The sequence below is a fragment of the Bos indicus genome, chromosome 1, assembly GCF_029378745.1.
Source record: "Bos indicus isolate NIAB-ARS_2022 breed Sahiwal x Tharparkar chromosome 1, NIAB-ARS_B.indTharparkar_mat_pri_1.0, whole genome shotgun sequence".
Classification (NCBI taxonomy): domain Eukaryota; kingdom Metazoa; phylum Chordata; class Mammalia; order Artiodactyla; family Bovidae; genus Bos; species Bos indicus.
In genome coordinates, this window is record NC_091760.1 from 24,202,352 (window position 1) to 24,218,088 (window position 15,737).

Here is a 15,737-nt window from a genome sequence, read left to right on the forward strand (position 1 = left end):
ATGATAATGCTGACTGATGATAAGATTGTATATAATTGAATGTTTTGTATTTACCAGGCACTATGCTAAGAATTTCACACCCATTATGTCAATATAAGAATAGGTATTGTTATAATCCCTGACATATTATTAGCTATATTTTAGATGAGTGTCCCCTGGGGTAAAGTGTGTGTGTTTATATATATACATAAACTAATACATATATATATATATATATACACACACACACACACACATAGAATTGTATGAAGTATATATCTATAATCCAAAAAAATGGCCACAGAACATTTTTATTTGGGCTGCTTTTAGTTATTAATTTTTTAGTGTGAACTGGGTATCCAAATCTCAAAGGGCTAGTCTAAGAAATGAAAAATGAGACAGCACACTCCAAATAATAATTTTCTCCTAAAATTCATGTTTCTACTGTGAGATTTCTCAAAGGTAAACTGTAATTCATTTAATATCTTATTCCTGTCTTTCTGCATGAAAAATGGCAAATGCTGTAAGGAAAAACTGACAAAATTCAAGCAGGTTTTGAAAACTAGAGATAATCCAATTATATATTAGACATGGAGGCCATTGCCATTTATCCTTGTCATCCTTATTTCCTAAGGGTCATGCAACCAGAAACCGCCATTCTGAATAAATTGATATATATATATTAATAGCCAATTGGAGGAAACAATTTAGTTCACTATAAATACTAACTAGATATTAAGTAAACAAATAATCTATTGTGACATAAAATGGTCTCCATGGTATTAATCTAATTTAGTGTGGATAAGTGATGGCTTGTAGCTCAATGATGCCAGTACTTTAAACATGTCTTGGATGTCTCTGGTACAAATTGAAATGTGACCTCAGCCAGTCGTTAAGATGTTAGTTATGCTGACATGCTCAGCTGAGTGACAACATATCCTTCATCTTTCCAGGAGTAAAGATCCACTGACCTAATTAATCTTTTTGTAGATTTAGATCTAGAAATGGATATATTTTAGGTATAAAATAAAACTGTTATAACTGTTAGTATTCTGAGTTTTTCTAAGAAATGAAGTTATATTTTTCCACTTAATGCTCACAACGTGTGTGCAAATTGTGGTTATCTCTGTCTCACAGATGAGAAAATGGAGAGTCCATGAAGTTAAGTAAATTCACCTAGGACATACAGCTTGTGACTGGCAGATACAGAATTTTCCTTTATACGACTCACTTCCAAGCAATTTTAAAGCAAGGATGTTTTGAAATCTGCTTGTTGCTCATATATGAATTATTGGTATGTCAGTTACCTTTGCAGGGGTAGGTAAAAAAAAAAGTCTTAAGTATTTAGCAAGATAATACAAGTATCTTGATTTTACATGGGTTGGACACTGTAGTTTTGCTATGTTCTACTCTTTACACTTTAAATTCTGACATTTTCAACCTACTCTTTTTTTTTTTTCAGTTGCAGGATAATTGCTATTTACAGTGTTGTGTTAGTTTCTGCTGTACAACAAAGTGATTCGGCTATATTACATATATCCCCTCCCTCTTAGAGCTCCCTCTCAGCTGCTCCCCATTTCCCACACCTCTAGGTCACCCCAGAGCACCGAGCTGAGCTCCCTGTGCTATATAGCAGCTTCACACTAGCTGTTTGTTTTGCACATGGTAGTGCAACACATTGGAGAAGGAAATGGCAACCCACTCCAGCGTTCTTGCCTGGAGAATCCCAGGGACTGGGGAGCCTGGTGGGCTGCCTTCTATGGGGTCGCACAGAGTCGGACACGACTGAAGCGACTTAGTAGCAGCAGCAGCAGTGTGTATATGTCAATCCTTATCTCCCAGTTAATCCCACCCTCCTTGTCCCCCTCCACGTCCACACATCCATTCTCTATTGTGTCCATGTCTCTATTCCTGCGCCAGAACTAGGTCCCCATTCCTGAATCACATTCTGCTCTTGTATGACTCAATCTTGTGTACACTATTCCCTCTGCTTTGAAGGCCTCCCACCCTGTCACCTAGTATTTACATTCATACATCCGACTGTCTAATAAACCCCTATTCATCCTTCACACCTGTGTTAGTTTCCTATTGGTACCATAGCAGCTTAAACAGCAGAAGGCCACCAGTGTTGACTCTGAAGTTAAAAGAAGGGGGCCCAAAGCCAAGGGATGCAGTTGCCTCTAGAACCTGGGAAATGCCTTTGCTTTATATAAGTAACAAAAATACTGAGATACGATCTTGGGACCATGAGAAATTAAATTCAACTATCAATCTGAGTGAGCCTCCAATGAAACATCATTTATGAACAGCTTGATCTTAGCCCTATGAGACCTTCATAAGATTTCTGACCTACAGAACTGTGACATAATAATCATGTATTTTTGAGTTTATAGTGACACTGTTTATGATAACTTTGTAAGACACTGAATGTACAAATGAGCAATAGCCAGATCACATATAAAAATATAGAGCTGACCTTCAACCTCTGTAGCAACTCATCCAGGAGGTGAAACCACCACCTGTGTAACAACGGACCCCAAAGCATCAGGACTTGACCAGCCAGCTTCACTATTTGCTCCATTTTTAAACTTAAGACAAATCAGAGAAAGCAAAACATGCTTTCCATATTTGGTTTCCATAACCAAACACATAGACTACCTTGCTTCTAATTAGCCTTCTTCCAGTTTCCCCATGATAGCAGCCTGCAATCAAGGTACACTTTAAGCTTTTTCTCTCTCTCTCTCTTTTAAGCTGTAAGCTTCTATAAAATTGTTCCTTGAATTGGTTCTGTGGATACCAAAATCCAGGGATGCCCATTTCTCTTATATGAAGTGAAGTCACTCAGTATTGTCCAACTCTTTGCGACCTCATGGACTGTAGCCTACCAGGCTCCTCGGTCCATGTGATTTTCCAGGCAAGAGTACTGGAGTGGGTTTCCATTTCCTTCTTCAGGGGATCTTCCCAATGCAGGGATCGAACCCAGGTCTCCTGCATTGTAGGCAGACGCTTTACCATCTGAGCTACCAGGGAAGCCCTTCTCTTATATAAGCTGGTATAACTGTCTCCATATAACCTATTTGTATTATCACATATACTTTAAATCATTTCTTGATTACTTATAATACCTAATACAATGTAAATGCTATGTAAATCATTGTCTGTATAAAGCAAATTCAAGATTTGCTTTTGGGGACCTTATTGGATTTTTTTTTTGTCCCCAAATGCTTTTTATTTGAGGTTGATTGACTCTGCAGATGCAGAATGCATCAGTTTAGTTAAGTTGCTCAGTTGTGTCTGACACTTTGCAACCTCATGGACTGCAGTATGCCAGGCTTCCCTGTCTATCACCAACTCCCAAAGGTTGCTCAAACTCATGTCCATCTAGTTGGTAATACTATCCAACCATCTCATCCTCTGTCATCCCATTCTCCTCCTGCCTTCAGTCTTTCCCAGCATCAGGTTTTTTTCCGTGAGTCACATCAAGTGTTCATATCAGCTCTTCGCATCAGGTGGCCAAAGGATTGGAGTTTCAGCTTCAGCATCAGTCCTTCCAATGAACACCCAGGACTGGTCTCCTTTAGAATGGACTGGTTGGATCTCCTTGCAGCCCAAGGGACTCTCAAGAGTCTTCTCCAACACCATAGTTCAAAAGCATCAATTCTTTGGTGCTCAGCTTTCTTTATAGTCCAGCTCTCACATCCATACATGACCACTGGAAAAACCATAGATTTGACTAGATGGACCTTTATTGGCAGAACCCACAGATGTGGAGTAAGAGTCAGTTTTACTAAGAGTGAGTTTATGGTCCTAGAAAGAGTCTGTTCCATCCCCTTGTACTCAGTGGCAGCTGACTTTTTTGTGAAATCAAGGACTGTAACCTACCAGGCTTCTGTCTCCATGGGATTTCCCAGGCAAGAATACTGGATTGCCATTTCCTTCTCCAAGTCATCTTCCCAACCCAGTGATCAAACCGAGGTCTCTTGCATTGTAGGCTGATTCTTAACCAACTGACCCACCAGGGATGCCTTGTAAATACAATGCAAATGGAGATATATGGAAAGAGTAACATGGAAACTTACATTACCATATGTGAAATAGATATGGGGAATTTGCTATATGGTTCAGGAAACTCAAACAGAGGCTCTGTATCAACCTAGAAGGGTGGGATGGGGCGGGAGATGGGTGGGAGGTCCGAAAGATATATATGTATACCTGCTGCTTCTGCTGCTGCTAAATCGCTTCAGTCGTGTCTGACCCTGTGTGACCCCATAGATGGCAGCCCACCAGGCTCCCCCATCCCTGGGATTCTCCAGGCAAGAACACTGGAGTGGGTTGCCATTTCCTTCTCCAATATGTATACCTATGACTGATTAATGTTGAGATTTGACAGAAAACAACAAAATTCTGTAAAGCAATTACCCTTCAATAAAAAAATAAACTAAAAAAAATATAATGTGAATGTTATGTAAATTGTTTCCAGGGTGAAGCAAATTCAAGTTTTGCTTTTGGGGAACTTTCTAGAATTTTTTTCCTCCCCCAGTGCTTTCTATTGGAGGTTGCTTGAATCTGCAGGTGTGGAACCCATAGATATGGAGAGCCAACTACACTCAGTTGTGTGCCTTCAGGTTTCTGCCAAACAAAATTGATGGTGGCTGACTATCACATAGCAAGCTCTTAATATAAAGCCTTTGCTAGTTTTCATGTGTATAATTTTCTTTTATTTCTTCATCTGTCATGGGAGCAATAGAAGATTGATACATCCAGTATGGGGGCCAACGTGGATTATCTCAGTGGCTGGCCAGGGTAGGGTCTGTGAACCAAAGCTTCAGTGGACTGCAGAGATGTGCCCACTGAGCATTTTTAGTATAGACTGTCCCCTTTGGAAGTAAAGTAAGGGATAGATTTCAACAGTGATAGTGTGGGTTGCAAAAGGCACCACATTACCAAAGTGAGCTCACGCTTGGGTTCCCTCTTCATACTGTGAATTGGTTATGACTGGGGCTACTTAGCTCCTATGAAATGTGGACAGCTGGGGGCCAGCCCCATGAGATAGATAGTAGACTTCTTACGAAACTAGCATGTGGGTTCTCGAGTCATTAATTGGAAAAATAAAAGAGATTTATTGATGTTTGTTGCTCAGGTTTGTGGAGCATGAAATCATGGCTACCTTTCATTTCCACTTTGAGCACTCTGTATGGTTTGAATTATTTATATTGAGCAGGCATTACTTTTATGATCAGAAAAAGAAAACAACACAAAGACATGCTAATTTTGCAAAGCAAAAGAAAACAAAACCAAACCCCGAGGTCTATATATATATTTTTTCTTTTCTGAATTAGCCTTCATGAAACAGGCATCTTCTCAATTATTTGTGAATATGAAAAGGACTAGTTCCTGAATATCCGTTCAATCTGCTGTGAATTTTCTCCCAATTTCCATTTTTTCTACTTAATTTTATGCAAGTGGATTGTAACCAACTTTAATTTCTTATTTAAAACATTGCCATTTTCAGTCTCAAAGGTATCTTTTCATTACCCTCAGGACTGTCATATGCTGAACCACATTTCATTATATCTTAATTATTGTGCTCCTGCATTGAGAGAAGAAAGATTCACCTAAACGTGGAGTTTTAGAAATCATTAAGAAATACTTTCTATCGAAACTATCCCTGTACAAAAACAAAGTATGTTACTAATGGACCATCGTTCTTGAACTGTGTCCCTATGGCCATTGCAAACAATTACCAGCAAAATGGCACTATGTTAATTCAAAGGTTGCAGTTACCCTCTTCAGAGCTGAGGTTACAGCTCTTTCCCATCTGTTAATTTCATATTATTAGAATTTAGATTTCTTGAGGAAACAGATGGCTATAAACTTTAACAGGTGTTTATGGTGTACTGCCTTAACTTGAAATGCTGAACAGGTACAGCTTGAAGTTTGCTGGGCTGCACAGGGAATTAATACTTTAAATGATGTGTGGGCAGAGAATTAATTTGTTTTGAACTACCTGAAGAAAATTCAATATACTGTACACAGTGGTTCATGCTTACTTGACATGGTGCAATACAATGAGAAATGTCAAAAAAAATTAAAGAAACCTTGAACTTTATTCTTCAAACCAGCCCACTACCTTTCCTTCTAATAAAATACCAAACAAGACGATGATGCCAGGTACTGCAGTGGATGAAAGCGGAACAAATAAGGAAGCATCCATGCATCAGTGACTGCTTCAGTAGATATGTGCGTAGCACAGCTTATCTCTGCTCCCTTGAAATAAAAATAAAATGCAAATCAGCATTCCTATTCTGTACATCTTCACAAATATTTTATACATACATAATGTTGTGCTTCGCTTGACAGCGTTCCATCTTCCGTGAATGGAGGACTGTCTGTTGTTCTATGAATTCACACAATGGCAGTAAAGACAGAAAAAGAGTAGAGAACAATATAATGCCTAGACTAGTATGCGTTTTCTGCAGAAATATAAATTCTTTGTATAACCAAGAGCTATAACTTTGCACATATGTGAAATGAATATAAAAGTCTGAGCCATGATTATTACATGAATTTACTCAATCAACTCTTTAATAATACTTTTTACCTAAACCATATATTTTCCCAGAGTTGCCTAGTCTTGTCATCACTACAAAAAGGTTTCAGACATTGACTGGTCAGTGCTGTAGGTAAGACTTTACTTCACTATTTTATTCTTAGCAGATACAACATTTCCAGACACATGTAACTGTTAAATAATTTTTGTGGAATTTATTAAATGTGTCATAGATACAAAGGGTCTCCAGAAAATCAAATGCTTGTATTTTGTAACTGGTGGTAAAACTGCAGAGTAATTACTGAAGACAGTTATACAACCAAAAGTCCCTTTCAGGCTGTGGGAATGAAAAGAGCACTGCTGATTTCTGCAGAATTACTGCTGTACGAGTATGATCAAGAAAAGAAATAATGTGTCAGTAGTGATGGTGGAATAAACCAGCAGTGAAATTTATGGACAGAACAGTGCATTGCTATTGCTCTGCTTGTTCTGGAATCCATCGACGTCCTGGGTTAGTTATTCTGCCTGAAATCTACCAGATGACCTGTTGGTATACTTTCTCTGATCTTCCTTGGATTCTTTGGACTGTCAAACTGACACTTTTAGCTCTCTCGTGTTGAAAACCTTTGGTAGCCATGCATGGTTCAGGAGTATACATTGGATCATGTAATTTCATCCTAAAATATAATTTGACTCTAGAATGGCCCTTAGAAATGACAAATCCTGACTCAAATGTGTGTCCTTTAAGAACGAAGGTCAGTAAAGAAAAATAATTTAAATGATTGTCTAAAAGAATTCTCCTAGATATCTTCCATCTATCCTTCCAGATCCACTCTACTTTTTCTAAGTTACTTTGTATTCAGGGAGGTTGTGGAGAAGGCAATAGCACCCCACTCCCGTACTCCTGCCTGGAAAATCCCATGGACGGAGGAGCCTGGAAGGCTGCAGTCCATGGGGTCGCTGAGGGTCGGAGACAACTGAGCTACTTCACTTTCCGTTTTCACTTTCATTCATTGGAGAAGGAAATGGCAACCAACTCCAGTGTTTTTGCCTGGAGAATCCCAGGGACGGGGGGGCCTGGTGGGCTGCCGTCTATGGGGTCCACAGAGTCGGACACGACTGAAGTGACTTAGCAGCAGCAGCAGGGAGGTTGACTGATACTGACTGTATCCATGGGCATCCCTTTAAGTACCACCAAAATGTCAGAAAGAGAAATTTACTCAGCCATTAAAAAGAATACATTTGAATCAGTTCTAATGAGATGAATGAAATTGGAACCTATTATACAGAGTGAAGTAAGCCAGAAAGAAAAACACCAATACAGTATACTAATGCATATATATGGAATTTAGAAAGATGGTAACAATAACCCTGTGTACGAGACAGCAAAAGAGACACTGATGTATAGGTCAGTCTTATGGACTCTGTGGGAGAGGGAGAGGGTAGGGAGATTTGGGAGAATGGCATTGAAACAGGTATAATATCGTGTATGAAACGAGTCGCCAGTCCAGGTTCGATGCACGATGCTGGATGCTTGGGGCTAGTGCACTGGGACGACCCAGAGGGAGGGTATGGGGAGGGAGGAGGGAGGAGGGTTCAGGATGGGGAACACATGTATACCTGTGGCGGATTCATTTCGATATTTGGCAAAACTAATACAATATTGTAAAGTTTAAAAATAAAATAAAATTTAAAAAAAATAATAATAAAATAAAAGAAAGAGAAGCCAGGGTACTTCCCTATTCCCTGGCTGGGAGGCTGTCTTAGGCTGATGTTTTTCCTCCATTAAAGACTAAAGATCCTGGTTCTTGTAATTTGATCTCTCTTTTTGCCTTTTTAGTCCTAAATATAGTAAAGTGCTCTGCCATAGTGAACTGTTCTTTATAGTTTTTCTACACAACAGCCTGCACTTTTGTAAATAGTGTCTTTATTAAATCCTCCTCAATTTACCCAGTTTAAGTATATACAACCTATTTTCTGCCTGGACCCTGACTGATAGTCTTTAAATGATAACTAAAACATTTGAAAGTATTCAGAATTTTAAATTGCACCCATTTGTTACTTTAAGTTTCTTAAGTGATAGAAAATTGGAAGCAAGTGGGTAACAAATTCCTTTTACATGCCTTTTTTTCTTTTCAGTTGAGAAATCCCCTTTACTTACAACTATTTTAAAGTTAAGTAACTACTTAGAATTGAGGAGAAAATAATAAAGCTGTTCTTTTGAGAAATGGAAGCTGTCAAGGCTTTATTACCAAGAGGAAGCACCGAAAGTAATCAAGGCTCTTTTGCAAAATGCGATGTGTACCTTGCTGTCAAACTCCATTAACTTACAGGTTTGAATTATAGTTCTGTTTCACAAAATAGTATGATGGAATCAGACATAATATTAGAAGCTGAGAGTTCTGTTTAAAATTGCCTTTTCTTTGTTCTGGGGAGAAATAGAACATTCTGAAATATTTCCTTGTAATCAACTGCTAATAGCTAATTCAGTGGCCAGGTGCATTGAATTCTGCTCCTCTCAGAATAAAACACCTTGATATTCCAGAAGGAAAGTGTTTGCTGTCTTATTTGTGTGTAAGTGAGCTACAAGGTGAACTCCCTGTGAACCAACTGGTAAAGTGTTTTCTTTATGTGCCCCATAAATTGAGTATGTTTGTCCTCTATTGGTTACATATCACAATCCAGGTTCATCCCACACATATCCAATTAGGTGCCACAGCATCACATGTGGCAGAAGCATAGAAAAATAGACTGAAAGATCTTGTCTAAAACTGTGTGTATTATTATGAGTTTGTTTTCTTGAAGGCTTTTTGCAAAAGACAGAGATAGACATTCTATAGATCAGTTAAGTATTTATTGGGTCAGTTAGCCAATTTTGAAAAATGTGAAAGGATATTTAAAATCTTTATTTGGAAATATTGTTGATGTGAAGTCACTATTAGATTTAGATTGTTTGATAAAAGCCTGGACAACTACTATAATCAGTTAATTCCAAAAAAGCCTCTCTTTCCTGACTTCCTCACCCACCCTGAGATGGGGTAGATCCTAGTCTTCCTTTCCTAAGACTGTTATTGTTTAGTTCACTTGTATCCAACTCTTATGCGATCCTATAGACTTATAGTCCACCAGGTTCCTCTGTCCATGGGATTTTGCAGCCAAAAATACTGGAGCGGGTTACCATTTCCTTCTCCAGGGTATCTTCCCAACCCAGGGATCAAACCCACATCTCTTATATCTCCTGCATTGGCAGACAGGTTCTTTACCACTGAGCCACTAGGAAAGCCTACCTAGGACTATGCTGAGAATTGAGATTGAGTCTTTTTTTAAATAATTTTTTTGTGTTAGAGTATAATTGCTTTACACTGTTGTTTCTGCTGTACAATAAAGTGAATTGGTTATACGTATACTTCAGTTCAGTTGCTCAGTTGTGTCTGACTCTTTGCGACCCCATGAACTGCAGTATGCCAGATTTCTCTGTCCATCACCAACTCCTGGAGTTCACCCAAACCCATGTCCATTGTGTTGGTGATGCCATCCAACCACCTCATTCTCTGTTGTCCCCTTCTCCTCCTGTCGTCAGTCTTTCCCAGCATCAGGGTCTTTTCCAATCAGTCAGCTTTTCACATAAGGTGGCCAAAGTATTGGAGTTTCAGTTTCAATATCAGTCCCTCCAATGAACACCCAGGACTAATCTCCTTTAGGATGGACTGGATGGATCTCCTTACAGTCCAAGGGACTCTCAGGAGTCTTCTCCAACACCACAGTTCAAAAGCATCAATTCTTCTGCACTCAGCTTTCTTTATAGTCCAACTCTCACATCCATACATGACTACTGGAAAAACCATAGCCTTGACTAGACAGATCTTTGTTGGCAAAGTAATGTCTCTGCTTTTTAATATGCTGTCTAGTTTGATCATAACTTTTCTTCAAAGGAGCAAGAGTCTTTTAATTTCATGGGTGCAATCCCCATCTGCACTGATTTTTGAGCCCAGAAAAATAAATTCAGCCACTGTTTCCACTGTTTTCCCATCTATTTCCCATGAAGTGATGGGACCAAATGCCATGATCTTAGTTTTCTGAATGTTGAACTTTAATCCAACTTTTTCACTCTCTTCTTTCACTTTCATCAAGAGGCTCTTTAGTTCTTTTTTACTTTCTGCCATAAGGGTGGTGTCATCTGCATATCTGAGGTTATTGGTATTTCTCCCAGCAATCTTGATTCCAGCTTGTGCTTCCTCCAGCCCAGCATTTCTCATGTGTTAAGAAGTTGCATAGAAGTTAAATAAGCAGGGTGACAAGATACAGCCTTGATGTACTCCTTTTCCTATTTGGAACCAGTCTGTTGTTCCATGTCCAGTTCTAACTGTTGCTTTCTGACCTGCATACAGGTTTCTCAGGAGGCAGGTCAGGTGGTCTGGTATTCCCATCTCTTTCAGAATTTTCCACAGTTTATTGTGATCCACATAGTCAAAGACTTTGGCATAGTCAAAAAAGCAGAAATAGATGTTTTTCTGGAACTTTCTTGCTTTTTCAATGATCCAGTGGATGTTGGCAATTTGATCTCTGGTTCCTCTGCCTTTTCTAAAACCAGCTTAAACATCTGGAAGTTCACGGTTCATGTATTGCTGAAGCCTGGTTTAGAGAATTTTAAGCATCACTTTACTAGCATGTGAGATGAGTGCAATTGTGTGGAAGTTTGAGCATTCTTTGGCATTGCCTTTCTTTGGGATTGGAATGAAAACTGACCTTTTCCAGTCCTGTGGCCACTGCTGAGTTTTCCAAATTTGCTGGCATATTGAGTGCAGCACTTTCACAGCATCATCTTTCAGGATTTGGAATAGCTCAACTGGAATTCCATTGCCTCCACTTTCTTTGTTTGTAGTGATGCTTCCTAAGGCCCACCTGACTTCACATTCCAGTATGTCCGGCTCTAGGTGAGTGGGAGTGATCACACCTTTGTGATTACCTGGGGTTGTGAAGATCTTTTTGTACAGTTCTTCTGTGTATTCTTGCCACCTCTTCTTAATATCTTCTGCTTCTCTTAAGTCCATACCACTTCTGTCCTTTATTGAGCCCATCTTTGCATGAAATGTTCCCTTGGTGTCTCTAATTTTCTTAAAGAGATCTCTAGTCTTTCCCATTCTATTGTTTTCCTCTATTTCTTTGCATTGATCACTGAGGAAGGCTTTCTTATCTCTCCTTGCTATTCTTTGGAACTCTGCATCCAAATGGGTATATCTTTCCTTTTCTGCTTTGCTTTTCACTTCTTTTCTTTTCACAGGCATTTGTAAGGCCTCCTCAGACAGCCATTTTGCTTTTTTGCATTTCTTTTTCTTGGGGATGGCCTTGCTCCCTGTCTCTTGTACAATGTCCCAAACCTCCATCCATGGTTCATCAGACACTGTCTATCGGATCTAGTCCCTTAAATCTATTTCTCGCTTCCACTGTGTAGTCATAAGGGATTTGATTTAGGTCATACCTGAATGGTCTAGTGGTTTTCCCCACTTTCTTCATTTTAAGTCTGAATTTGGCAACAAGGATTTCATGATCTGATACTTAGAGTGTTACAAAGCTCTTAGTCCGGCACCTGGCATCCTTAGCTGTCACTATTATTGTCTGCTGCTATATTCAACAGAAGTGCTGCTGCTTGCTCTTTCAAGTAGAAGTGGATTTGGTAAGAAAGAATAAGGCTAGGATGGAGGTGCAGAAAGGTTGCTATGAGACCTTTAAAGAAGGGGAATTTTAAGCGCTCAAGTAGTGCAGTCCAGGGGCGCCTCCTGGGTCATGATTCATTCACACTGTTGCGCCTGAGAGGCAGAGGTGAGAAAGAACCACTCCATGCCTACGTCAGTTATAGCTCATCTGTAGGGAGGTGATTTAGCTTTGCTTAGATTCTCTGTTTTTCACTTTCTGGCTTTTTCCTACCTAATAATTTTATCAGCAAAAGTGCGGTTACACTAACACAAGCTCTCCCCAGGTTCAGGTATCCCCTCTCTACTCTTGGCCCCTTTGCACCTGGAGTATCACACCATCTCTGAAAAGTTGGTGATTCCCTGGCCACAGCTCTGAGGATACTTCCTTCATTAAGTTCTTCTGAAGTCCCTCCATGTGACAATGTCACCTGTTGTCTGTCACAGACTGAAAAGGGGAGCATTGTAGGATCAAGTACCGGGAACAAACCAGTATTGACTCTAACAGCCTTCTAGCCATGGCTAGGAGTAGACCTGCACTGGTCAACTCTTTATTCATCTGCTCCTCCTGATGCACCAAGGCAAGATCTGGAAGCAGGGATGTCAAAATAAGAGAAAGTCATAGCTCTTCCCCATGTCTTCTTGGAGCCCAGTATTGATCCATCTTCACAGAGTCTACCATCTCCCATAGCCTCCTAAAGTACAGAAGCCTTTTCGAAGGGTTACACAGGGGCAGTTTTCTTTGGCTAAATCGCTGCTTTAAATGATTGTGTAATAACTGTCCTCATTTACTATCTAGTCTCTGAATAATTTAATAACTTATCATTTGTCTATTTTTAAATTTAATTAATACCCATTCCTGCTTTTTTTGGTGTCTGCCATTTCTTGTCGCATTATATGGCTGATTTGAAGATTTCCATCTCTAATTAATGTATTAATTATCACAAGCTGTTTCTCATATTTGAATATGCAGAACTAAAAAGGCAGAAAGTTCCTTCGTGATGCACTCTGGACTCCAAGAGGCATGCGATCAGTTCCTTGTGTGTCAGAGGGTTTAAGCCCTTTCTTTCGCTATTCGAGCAAGTGTATGAGTCAAGTTTCTGCTCTTTCCTGGCCAGACATTCACTGCCTGTTTCATTCTTGGTAGATGTGCTTGATCTTGCTGAACCTTCCTTTTCTTATTTAGAAAAGGGCAACTCTAGATATCCCCACAGGATGTTAAAATAGCATGTGGTAATGTGTATGTAAAGCACCTCTATCCATGGCTCTACAGACTAAGCATATGATTAATGTTAGTCGACCCTGTTAAACATCAATATTAATTTGTAAAGTCAGTATAGATTCACAGCCTCAGAGCAACAGAAACCCAACGTCTATGAAAAGAAAAACACTGTACGTTTCTTTTTTGCATTTCCTGAGAGCTTACTTTAATGCAAATTCTGGATATAACAACAGGCACTATTAATATGCAAGATAACTTGTCCTAATAATTCCTTTAATAATTAACTTTAGCTCCCAAACTCTGCCAGATGCAGAGTTTGCACAGAAAATGAACAGTAAATTAGACAAGGCTTTAAGCCATTTTTATTTTAGGTAAGGAACATTATAGTTATATAAGAGGGTAGGTAGCTAATATAAAGTCAAGAATGAAAATATTTTATCTCCTACACACATATACATATATAAAATATATAACTTTATATAATATACATAGTATAATATGTTTATAATTTTAAATGCTATTGTGCAGGTTTACTTTTTTCTTAATGTTAAATACTAATCATTTACAAATTCTTAATAGTTTAACACTATCTGAAAAAAAAACATGTATACATAACATGACCTAGTTGACTTTGAAAATACAAGAGATAGTAGATATAGATAGCTCAAGAACTTATGTCAATTTTAGTATTTTCTCTGTTGTGGTTTGTTGTATTAAAGGTATTAAGTATTCAAAAATAAGAAAAAAGCTTCCATTAATACTATTTAAAGTTGAATGTCATTTAAAAATATTATTCATTTTTATTCAGGTAGCAAATATTTTTGAATATAGTATATGTGACAAATACGTGAAATATAGTATATGTGACAAATGTGTGAGATACCTGGAAAACAGGAATGGATTAGATGAAGATTCTACCCTCAAGGAGCTGGTGTCTAAAATAGTGAAATAGGCAATACATAAAGGGATTAAGTGTGGGTTTGTGCTACTGTAGAATTATCTGCAGGCACATGGTGGATTGCCAAGGAGGAAGGGATGATGTTTCTTATGTTTAACAGGTTAGGTTTTATTAGGAAGATGATTCTGGAGTCAGGTTTTAAAAATGAATAAAGTTCTCTGGTGATCATGATTAGAATAAAATTCATGGAAAAATTCACCCCTTGTAAAAGAAATTACCAATAATTTGCTTTGTGTTGGTTTTGGCGCACATCATCTATTAGACATATAGTCACTAAATATTTTTCCAAATAAATTTTTGTACTTGAGTAACATCATTTTAAACTTCTCAAAAATATTCTAAATTCCCTTACACGTCCCCAGTGAGCAGTATCAATGTTAGGTACTTGGTAGAGAGTAATTTCCTAACTTTTGCCTCTTGTTCTCTTAATGCATATTTTGTTGTAAAATATAAGTTTTTGTTCAAATATTTGTTTTAAATACTATCAGGAAAGATTGAGAAATATTTGAAAATGAACTTGGAAAAATAATACACAAGTGAATGCCTGTGTACTGTTCCAGAATATCAACACTCATTGTCTTTGAACTATTTCAGTTTTAAATTGTTCAAAACAATGCAAATGACCTTGTCCATAGCCACACAAATGGAGGGTAGTTGATGTCCCCAAACTGGAAAAATCAATTTCTTATGTATTTGTAAATTTATTTTGCGCTGCTGAAGGACCTAAATATAAGTGATACTTTGAAATCTTCTTTGAGTCTGTAGTAATATCTTAGTGAGCCTTTCATTAATGAACGAGTTAAAAAAAATCTTTGACCTGTTCATTTTATACTTGTATGACAATTTTGATTTTAACAGTTCTTGAAAACATCTTTTGACAGCACTTAATAGGAACCATTAGGACGGTCCCTATTCACTAGGATAGTCCTAGTACAAATATCAAACACCTTCTCTATTGTGGTATAGGATAGTTGAGGAAGAAAATACATTAATATTTTCATATATAATATATAAATTTATACATATGTGTATTATATGTGTACATATAGGTATTGTGTATACATACACCCATACACAAACACGTATATCAGTATCATATTGGTCTTTACAAAATATGAAGAGTCCCTAGAAGAAGAGTCAAGGATATGTCAAAAAAGAATGACCTGTGCTTTTATTTGAAGAAAGTTCAGATCAAGTAACATTTTAAGCATTAGGACATTATTATTGCACAAAATATAATAAATACAGAAGTATGAAAAGGCATGGCATGCATGTGAATTAGTGCATAGTAGCTGTGGATTAAACTGCAAGTGGACATGAGGGAGAAAAGCAGAAAAG